Source organism: Eutrigla gurnardus (assembly GCF_963514095.1).
Source record: "Eutrigla gurnardus genome assembly, chromosome: 12".
Lineage (NCBI taxonomy): Eukaryota > Metazoa > Chordata > Actinopteri > Perciformes > Triglidae > Eutrigla > Eutrigla gurnardus.
The window spans coordinates 13545838-13556897 of record NC_139926.1 but is presented as its reverse complement, the minus strand read 5'-3'; positions in this window follow the sequence as shown (position 1 = coordinate 13556897).

The following is an 11060-nucleotide window of genomic DNA, read 5'->3' as shown; positions in this document are numbered from 1 at the left end:
TTTGGGATTCATGATTTGCCCCCTAGATGACGTCAGCTTGAAACTGAACGGGGTGACTGCTGGTCTGGTGTTATGCAAAATGTCAGGCAATCTCATTGGACGTAAATGTGAATGTAAACTTTCCTCTCCATCAGATAAGCCGCACACAGAAAAAAAATCCACGTCAGACGTTGAACTGGCACATCTGTGGCTGTATGTCGTGAATTGCAATGATGCTGTATTTTTGTGTGATACATGTATATATACCAAAAAAGCAAATTAGTCTACTTTTAAATGCAGCATTGAAAATGATGTTTGTTGACAGTGAACTTTACATTTATTTATTTATGCAGTGTCTATAAGAGTATAGTTGTAAACATATGTGAGGTCACTTGAATAAATTATATTATTTAGCGCAGTCACAATTTGCTTTTCTCTCTCCATTGTACATACTTGCATTATAGCATTTTAAATTGTTTACATGTTTTGCATATTTTTTTAGTATATGTCAACTTTGTAAAAAAACAAAAAAGATGATTCTCTGACTAACAGGCGAAGAGTTTAATCTCGAGGTGGCCGCTTGCTTGGCCGCATCAATCAAAAAGCCCACTTCAGAATTATATAACTGCAGAAACTGTCAATGCTGTCAATCTCTCTCTCTCTCTCTCTCTCTCTCTCTGTCTCTCTCTCTCTCTCACACACACACACACACACATACACACACACACACACACACACACACACACACACACACACACACACACACACAGCCCATCCCAACATGACGACACCAGTCTGACCTCTCTCTGATGGATGAAGCCTTCAAATTGTGTTTTTCTTCAACACAATAACAACAATATAATGAGGACAATACTACAATAACAAGTATGAGTACAATAGCAAAGGGAAGAATTCAATCTTTATTTTTTTTCCTTTGTGTTATAAGGTAGAAAGTACAGCCAAATCAAGTACAAGTGAGGGATGTTCCCTGGAGGGAATGTCGGTCCTGTATGTGACCCTTTTATTATTTAACCTATCCTTAAATTCAAATAAAACACTATTAATGTGTTAAATGAAATCCATAGCATTAGAACTAGTAACTACTTTGCTGACTAATTCAAATATCATCTTGCAGCACAGGATTTATAATGGCAAACTATCAACTGGTGTACTTTAATGTAATTTTAGGGTGTTACATGAAATGAAAGCATAGCACCTCTTATCGGTTCTTTTCACACTCCTTATTCCCATCTTTCACTCTCTCTCTCTCTCTCTCTCTCTCTCTCTCTCTCTCCGCCTTTCTAGGATTATGACGAGTCTTCAAGTGCTTCTATATAAACACTATTTATTCCAAAGAGGCATATAAGTATCTATGAAAGAGCTTTATCTTGATTAATATTTGTTCTCCCTGATATGGTTCTTTGAGTCATCACGGTACCATTTAGAGCCTCTTCCATTACAATCCCTTATCTGCTTTTCAGTCTTGCTAAATTTAATTGAGACAGCCATGTTTGAATCCCTAAAGCTGACAAGAGGCAGCTAATTCATGTGTAGATGTTCCACCTGAAGGAATCATGTATGCACCTTCGCCTCCAGACCGAAACCTAACAGCAAGCTATTATTCTGTGTGGAGAAAGAAGATTGAGGCAAATGAGCAAGTGTCAACGAAACCTGCCACAGTGGCGGATGATTCCCCTGCAAGTGAAATTATAAAGCAGCATGTTTAAAGTGTGTTATCATCTCACAGAAAAAAGCTTGCTGGAAAATATATTTTTTATTTTCCAGGCAATTATAGAGCAAATTTTAAAGAAAAACACAGAAAGGTCGGAGTAATGCATATGGCAATCTGCATATGACAAACTGGACAGGTACAGATTAGCTCTATAGTCCTTTCACGGAAGATGAATACTGGCTCACTGTCACACTCACGGGAAACTTGAATATAATAGAGCCATCATAGTATTTCATAGTGAAACCTGAGATTTTCATGCAATCGCCAGCCAAAATCTCTGCTGTGAAAACGTCTAATGCAAGCACATATGTGTATTCTTACTTAAACTTTATCATACCCTTTTTTGTTTAGCTTTATCAAGAAAGAATATTGACATTTGAGATACAAAAATGTTAATGTCAAATTAGCAAACAGTCATTTTTTTATGTTCTCTGTCATAGTAATAATGCATCCTAAGTAAGACACACGGGAGATTTAACATCGTGTTATAAAAAGCAGCTTGTATAGTGCAATAACATTACTTTTGCACGACAGTGTGACTTGCCAGGGTCATATAAACCAATCACAGGTCTTATTCCTTCCTGAATGGAGCAATTTATGGTCGATATCAACGGCCCTTTCATGATCCATCGCGAATAATACCGGTATAACCCTCTGATGATTAAACTCCCAGTTGGCATAGTGAGCATTTGAGTTTGAAATGTTTCCACTCTCTATGAATTGTTCTATGAACTTCTCCTTATCTTATCTTATCTTATTTAGCCCCACAGGCTAGCCACAGGCTTCATGACTCCTTGTCCTCGCTGAAGCTTCCTCTGTGTTTAAAACGACAGCAAATTCCCCGAACGTCATCGGCGGCATGTAATCCACACATAGAGAGGAGTCAAGCACACACATAGATCCAGCCCTAAAGCACAGCTCATGACTTATTCTATCTAAAATGACCAAAAAAAGAAAAAGCTGATGAAAAGCCGACTCATTACACTCTTTGACACCCCTTATCTTTTATTTATTGATTACATTATTCTTCATTTTAATTGCTTTAAGCTTTTAATAACAGCTATGATTTAAGGTCTAATAATAGATAGTTTATGCCTTCAGACAGTTTAATTAAAAGCGTTTTCTTGGCTGATACATTACACTGACATCCGTGTACATGGAAACACTGATTGGATGATCGGGACTGATGCATGCTGGTGGGGAAATTGTTGCATCAATGTTGCATTCTGGTCCGGAAGTATCAGAGGCAGTTGCTTGGGTTAATAAACTGGATAAATTGTCAGCATGGGAATGGGAGAGGATTTTTTTTTTTTTTTTTTTTAAAGCCATCCATATTTATGGGGCTGTTTGAACCAAGAGAAGGTAGCCTCGTACATTTGAAACTGATAGGATAATAGGAAGAGGTGGTAAAATCTATGAATGGCTCAGAGCCAAGAAAGGAAGGAGCAGAGGAGAAGATGGAGTTGTCTTGATTAATAAAAAGCATTAACTCCGGTACACGCTGTGCTAGCACAAACATATCTTACTGTTTAAAACTGTATCATGCTGTGCTATCTAATCTGAGGTGAATTCCTATGAGGGAGACGGAACAGGGAGTCCTAAATGCCAAAGAAAAGCAAAACTGGGAAAGTGAAAAAATGGAATAATGAGACTACAAATTCAAAGGTCTGGCTAAAAACTAAAGAGAGAGAGGGGTGATGCAATATATCATAATAAATCTTGACTCATTTATTGCTTTTTCCAATATACGGGCAGCGGATAATGGCCGCCTGGAAAATAGTCATCGTCATTATTCGTATTAGACTAAGTGCTCCACTTCTCAGGGCAGACGGGGGAGAAATGAATAGGACGGCCAGACTTTTAGTGTCGCAGCCTTCGATCATATGAGGCGTGGGCTGAACCAAGCGTCTCCACCCACCCAACAGTTATGCCCTTGCTTCTGTCCTTAATCATTTAAGAGCTGATCACATGGGAAAGTTGAGTTTGTTCAGGAGTAAAAACAGTGTCGATGTAAGGGCCATTACTCCTATTATTAATTTTTATTTCATTTTTTTCATTTTCTTTACATATTAATCCACTTCTTAAGAGTACTAACTATTGAGAGATTTTGCACTGCACTTCCCCGTGATCAATACACCAATTTGTTAATTACCTTGATTCCCTTTTCCAATAAAATTCTGTTACTGATCGATCATCTGCCATCTGTTGTTGAACTTGAACTTGAATTACCATACTGACTGACTTAATTATTGGTATTGCTAACTTAGTGTAAATCGTTTGAGAACATATTCGCTAAACCCTGGAATTACAATTTCGGGCCAGTCATGTGATGCCCAAAAAGGCTTTTTCCCAATGACAATGGGAACGTACGGTGTATTGGGACTATTCTAGATTTTCAAATAATATAGTCCTTATTTAAAACATTAGGGTCCTGAAAGAAATTGTAAAACCACTAATAGCTGGATCCCGAGTTAATTTATCTCCTCTGAGACCAGGAGCCTGGAGGCGGGGTTAAGGGAAAAGGTCGTGCACTGGCTCCTTGGGCACATAAATGCATTAGCAGCAAGAGCCGGGTCATTTTATACTTTGTTGGCTTCATGCGCCACTGAGCCACTTTCATATTCTCCTTGTACATCCATGATTAGCTTAGCTGATCATAGATTAGAAGCAGGGGAATGAGCTAGCTTGTCTCGATCCAACTTTAACAAACTCCAGCTACACATTCCATAATTTTAAATCATATATTAAGTATTGAAGTGTTAAAAAAAAAAAAAAAACCTGGCGGGCGGATTTTGTTTGTAACTTCAGACAGAGTCAAGGAGGCTCCAAGTTTATCCAGAGTAGGAAATGATCCAGATTATTAAGTGATACTGCTTTGTGAGACAGCTGGATCTGAGCTGTGAAAGACTACAGTCTTTGGATAAAGATCCTCCGGATGTCCCATTCTGCTGAAAGCTGTTGAGAAAAGTGTCTGTCTTTTTATTTATTTTTTTCTTTTTCTTATTTCTTTGTGTCTTGAGCTCAGCTGTGTCATTAGCAGTCTGCTTTCAGTCTAAAGTGGGTTTCATATTAGACAGCCACAACAAGAGAGAGAGAGAGAGAGAGAGAGAGCTCTCCCTGACAGTTAAGCAGCATCCCTGGTGGAGTATCAAACAACTATCGGTAACAAACAATTCCTCATATTCCCCTTGGCATTTCTGATTTATAAAATTATAAAGCACTGCGTCAAAGTCAATCATGTCAGCCGCTTGTAAACACCATTTCTAGACTCTGCATCTTCGTCATGGCAGGTTTTCTTTTGGGAGCGTAATGAGATCACGCCTGTGGTGAGCGATCTGGATGTGCTCAGGACAACATCTTTAGGCAGGTGCCGTGCCAGGTTGGATAATGAGCCACTGAAAAATATCACATGGCTGTAATTGAGTCAACGCCAGTCATGCTAACGTCCTACATTTTTTTTTTATTATATTCACTGTCCATGCCAAGTTTACTGAGGATGCGGCGTTTGGAAATGGAAAAGCAGAAGTAGTTACTTCAAAGCCCCTTTTTCAGCTATTTTCCTTGAATGTGAGTCACACATTCATATCTTTGCTCACTCACCCATCGGACCAAATTATCAAACATTACCGTGAGGCCGACTCAGACGCTTCTTCATTCACTTACTCAGCTGATCGTGGAGGTGACTGCAGGGGCGCATTAATTAATTAATTATTAATTAAGAGTCAGAAGGAAGTGTGCACAAAATGACAGAACATCTGTCCTATATATAAAAACAATGATGATATTAAGTTCAAAGAATACAATACAATAATAGCAAAATCATCACAACCATCATATATTTAAGGGCGTGTGTTTTGTTCTTACTGACATTCCTTTAGTTTTTGTTTCTTCAAAGTCCTGAAATATTCAGAGATGGTGCAGTTAGACCTTCCATGAATAATCATTTCTAAGTGAAAAGTATGGCATTTTTGGCCGGCTCACCTAAATGTTGAACACACATTTTGAAAAAGGTATTTTGTCATAAAATAATGTTTGTTTGTTTTTACTATAATATAATCTCCATCCATCATGATTAAATCAACGCAATTAACCTTTTTTTTTCTTTGTTCAAACAAACCACAGGGGTTATATTTGTGCAGCCAAATTAATTGTTCTCTCTAATCTGATTTTCCCCCCTGATTGCAACAAAAAGGTTCCCAAACAGCTTCTTTGTTCCGGCTGCAGTGAGTTTTGACGGACGAAAACATGTTTCATGATTCCATGTGATTGACAGTGTTCTCGTGCAAATTTGACTGATACACTGCACCTATTGATGTCCTATCACTGCAACACTGCAAGAAAAGACCACCTCATACAGCAACACAGCCCATGGGAGCTGCAATTCGTGCGCATTTATCATAAATGATCTCATCTTTTTCAGCTGGACAACTTTCATCTGGATTCACTGCATACATACTGTATAATGAATGCCAATTTTAGCTATTCAACCATATTTGTTTCACTTATGGACAATACTATGTAATAGAATTCAGCTGTACCTCTTTGTTTTGACAGATTCTGCCGCCTTTTTTTTTATTACTCACCGCACTCACTGATTGCTGCAGTGGCTGTCCATGTATTAAACTGTGGTAAGTAATGAAAATGGTGGATGTCCACTGTTGGTTCTCCCATTGATCCCATCAGTGGTAAGTAGCTCTGCTCCAATTAGGCCTTAATAGGCCCAAGGGAAGGGAGAGGAGAGGAGAGGGGATTGCGAATGTAATAAACCATATGAATTGTGAAGCAAAGGGTTCCAGATTTAAAAAAATAACATTTAGCAAATTTTCCCTGAATAAGCCAACATACCTTGGATATTTGATAAGAAATCAGTATAATGAGCATGGTGTCTAAGGTAAAAACTAAATGTCCCCCTGGGAAACAAGCTATTTATCTTATCACAGTATTAAAGTAATACGTTAGTCACAATGGAGAATCACTGATAATAAACTCCTGTTTTCTCTTCCCCACCAATTTAAACGTCCGTCTCCAATGCCTTTTCCTGCTTGCTGAAGAGCTGACAGGAGCTGACTCTCGTCACAGCATTGCTAACATAATCAGCTGAACCCACACAACCTTCAATGCAAAATGTTATTACAGCACAGTTTGAGGAGGAGGGGTGGATCCTTCATAGTGATTTAATTAATGCCTGGACTCACAATGAATGTTGAGTGGGGGAAGGAGGTGCAGCCTTGAAGCCACATTAGAGACGTACAGTAAAAACACAGTGTGTGTGTGTGTGTGTGTGTGTGTGTGTGTGTGTGTGTGTGTGTGTGTGTGTGTGTGTGTGTGTGTGTGTGTGTGTGTGTGTCCTTTTTGCTTCACTGCTGCTGCTGTCATGGCTATTAACATTTATGTGTCATATAACAAAGTATTGCATATGTGAATTTAAAGCTCTTCACTGCCATTTCACATGAAGACTCATCTCACAAGCAGCTGCAACATCAAAGCGCTGCCTTATCACAAAGGTCTTCCAATCCTGGACACTGTGTGCTTTTGCAAGGCCATTCGAATATAATGAGCAAAAAATAGTTACTCACTTGCACAAACAGTTGACTCCTTCACACACACATCGACCTGAGCAAAAGACAGCACTGACACACACACATGTCTCAAGATTATAAAGGATCTCCGCTCTTTTGCCTTTTTTGTACTCTCCTGCAGACTGTGCAACACTGTGTGACTTGTACCTTTGAAGCTTCAAATAAAAGACAATTGTTGTGTTCGAAGTAACTTTGTTTTCTTATCCAACGGAGCTGGGTTAACAAAAGGGTGGTAAAAGAATTACCACGGCAACTGCACATCTGGCTTCCTACAGCAGCAGGTACTGAACGAGTAAAGATGCCAGTTCTGTTTCAAACGAAGCAAAAAATCCAACAATGAGCTAAAAAAAAAAAAAAAGATGGAAACTGGCAGGTGATATGATGCTCATACATTAATATGGAAGAAATCAAAGACATTAGTTGTCAATTCTCATTTTATAATACGTTAATAATACATTATTATTTATTATCCAACTCCACTTTGATGATGAATAGCCGAATAAATGATTTATCCCATTTGAAATGATAATTTCAGAGGTTTACATAAAAATGCCTGGCTGTGCCATTTTAGAAAAAATACGAAAGTCTGTCAATCTAGTCCACCCCTCCTCCACTGATTACTTGATTTCCCCTGCACTCAAAATGACAATGTACTTAAATCCACAAGAAGCACAGATAAACCCTGACCACAAAATAACAGGAATTACCATGTCTTTTACTGCATAAATGCCATATTCTGTATATTTATATCATACTCAAACAGACGGACACAGCTAGCGAGTAGCTGGTGTACCTAGTGGAGCGTTTAGCACCAACTCCCCAGGGAAATACCCGGTATTTCCCTGGGGAGTTGGTGGAGGTCAAAAACAGAGCTATAAGGAACCCAATCTCTTGCGTGGTCCCAGTTTGGGTTGTTCGAAAATATGGTCACCCTAGTAAATGAACAAACGTTTGCTAAGAAGTTCACCATATCAACTTTTATGCATTAATGCGCTGTGGGCAACAGTTTAAAATTCTGCATTTTGGGAATACACTTCCATGGTTAGATAATAAGATTAATACCACTGCGATGTCTGTATGCTAAAGGCTACAATAGGGCATATGGAGCTAGAGACAGCAGGCAGTTAGCTTAGCGTAGCATGTGACTTGAAGTTGCCAGCACCTCTAAAGCTCACTCATAAACATGTTTTATCTATTTTGTTTGATAATTCTGAGAAGCTAAATTGGGAGTGCTGTGCTTTTTTTGGTCAGTGACCTCCTGGTGTCTTGTCGTCACCAGGCAACCGGCAGAGACTCCACTTTGGCCGGAGCTAGGAGAGCTGTCTTTATGCTAAGGTAAGCTAACGTTAGTATGTAACCTAGGATGCGTTTGTAAATCCAGTCCGACGCTCTGCACTGAAATGAAAGTGCTGTTGTTAGAATAAACAGTGTTCTTTTTCTTTATGAATGAATGAACGGAGTAAAATGGATGAATTATTAGTTAAATGTTTTGTTAAATAGTAAACAAGTAACCTAACTTTCACATGTTCAACTGAAAGCTACATTCCAACAGCACTCCAAATTTATGAATGGAAGAAAATACAATAGAATATTTGCAAAAATGAGCCGTTTCGTTATCAGTCAAGCCGAATCTGTGCTCCGTTCTCCTCCCCCCAGTTGCAGGGCACCTGTTGTAGCAGGCAGGATGTGTTTCTGATTTGAAGTGATACCAGCTGCTGGCTAACAGGCTAACAGGGCAGAAACATTTATCTGGCTAACAAAGCCCTGGCAGCCCTCTCCTCCACTCTGCTCTCCGTAATGCTTTACGATACTGTCATTTAAAGATGACATATGAGGGGAGCAGGATTTAGCTTGCCAATATCCCCGGTCATCACACACACACACACACACACACACACACACACACACACACACACACACACACACACACACACACACACACACACACACCTGCTGAGCTGAGGCAACCCAGAGAGGCAGAGATAGATGAGCAGCTGCTGTATCTGTGTGTGTGTGTGTGTGTGTGTGTGTGTGTGTGTGTGTGTGTGTGTGTGTGTGTGTGTGTGTGTGTGTGTGTGTGTGTGTGTGTGTGTGTGTGTAGTCTTGGCTATTTATTTGATTATTTCTTCCGGTTTTACATCTCTCATCAATCTGGATATTGGCCTTCTTCTCCGTTCTAGAGAAGTGTGTGTGTGTGTGTGTGTGTGTGTGTGTGTGTGTGTGTGTGTGTGTGTGTGTGTGTGTGTGTGTGTGTGTGTGTGTGTGTGTGTGTGTGTGTGGTGTGTTAAACCTCAGCACAATCTCCCATGGTCTCTTAAGTTATCACTAATTGAACAGACATATTACTTATTAAACATTCAATTAATAATTGATAATTAAGAAGAGAAAGTGAGTCCAAAACCTAATAATAGTACACAGCAGTGGCAGCCTACACTGTTAGTGTAGATAGATAGATAGATAGATAGATAGATAGATAGATAGATAGATAGATAGATAGATAGATAGATAGATAGATAGATAGATAGATAGATAGATAGATAGAGATAGATAGATAGATAGATAGATAGATAGATAGATAGATAGATAGATAGATAGATAGATAGATAGATAGATAGATAGATAGATAGATAGATAGATAGATAGATAGATAGATGGATAGATAGATGGATAGATAGATAGATAGATATGAACTGAGCAAGAGAAGGAGAAAGCTTGGACAAAGTCTAATATTTCACAAACAACAGTTTTATGTACTTTCAGTACTTCTGCTCCATGTTGGGATTCATGTCTCCCTCTACTCCGTGCAGGAAGCAGCATCAGAGGATAATCCGATTACCTGCTCTGAATGGGGAAAGATAATTAAATCTTAGATGAGCTAACTCATTTACCAATTTATTGTCCCTGTTACGGATTGGGACACCCTTTCCAAATGCAGAGGAATGGCTCTTAAATTGGGATCAATAAAATGGAAATCGCATTGTTGTAGATTTTTATTCTTCCTTGTACTATAATTGTGGAGTTACGACTGCGTTGCTTGTATTATATTAGTTTTACGCTGAACGTGTCATGGTGGATAAACCCTTCCTGAACTCAGTTTATCTGTTACGAATACGTATACATCATGTACATCATCATGATTGTAGAAATGTGTGCTTTCTGCTAAAAAAAGCTACAGCCCTTCTCCGTCTGCATGTTGAATTTCTGAAGTAAAGTAAAGTGCATGCTGTAACGATAGAGGTGGGTCATGGGGGGGCAGTGAGAGTGGAGAGCTAAATGGATAAAGCCCTGAGGACTGTGATGAAGCTTGAAAAACAATATGAATACACACTGAGTTACTGTGTGTGTGTGTGTGTGTGTGTGTGTGTGTGTGTGTGTGTGTGTGTGTGTGTGTGTGTGTGTGTGTGTGTGTGTGTGTGTGTGTGTGTGTGTGTGTGTGTGTGTGTGACAGAGGCACAACAGGCCAGTATAAAGGTCTATCTGCTCTAGATACAAAAGCTGACCCAGAACAGACGATGACACGTTGGCACCAAATGTGCATGATTATCACTAACTGAGAACGTCACTAACTGAGAACGTCACGGTGAAACTGCTTGCAATTTTTGGAATTGATCAAACATGGAAAAAACTCAAAAGAGCAGCTAGCAATCCATCCATTATCTACCTTTTATCCTGTATTCAGGGTCATGGGGGGGCTGGAGCCGATCCTAGCTGTCATTGGGTGAAGGCAGGGTTCACCTGGACAGGTAACCAGTCTATCAGGGCTGACCTGT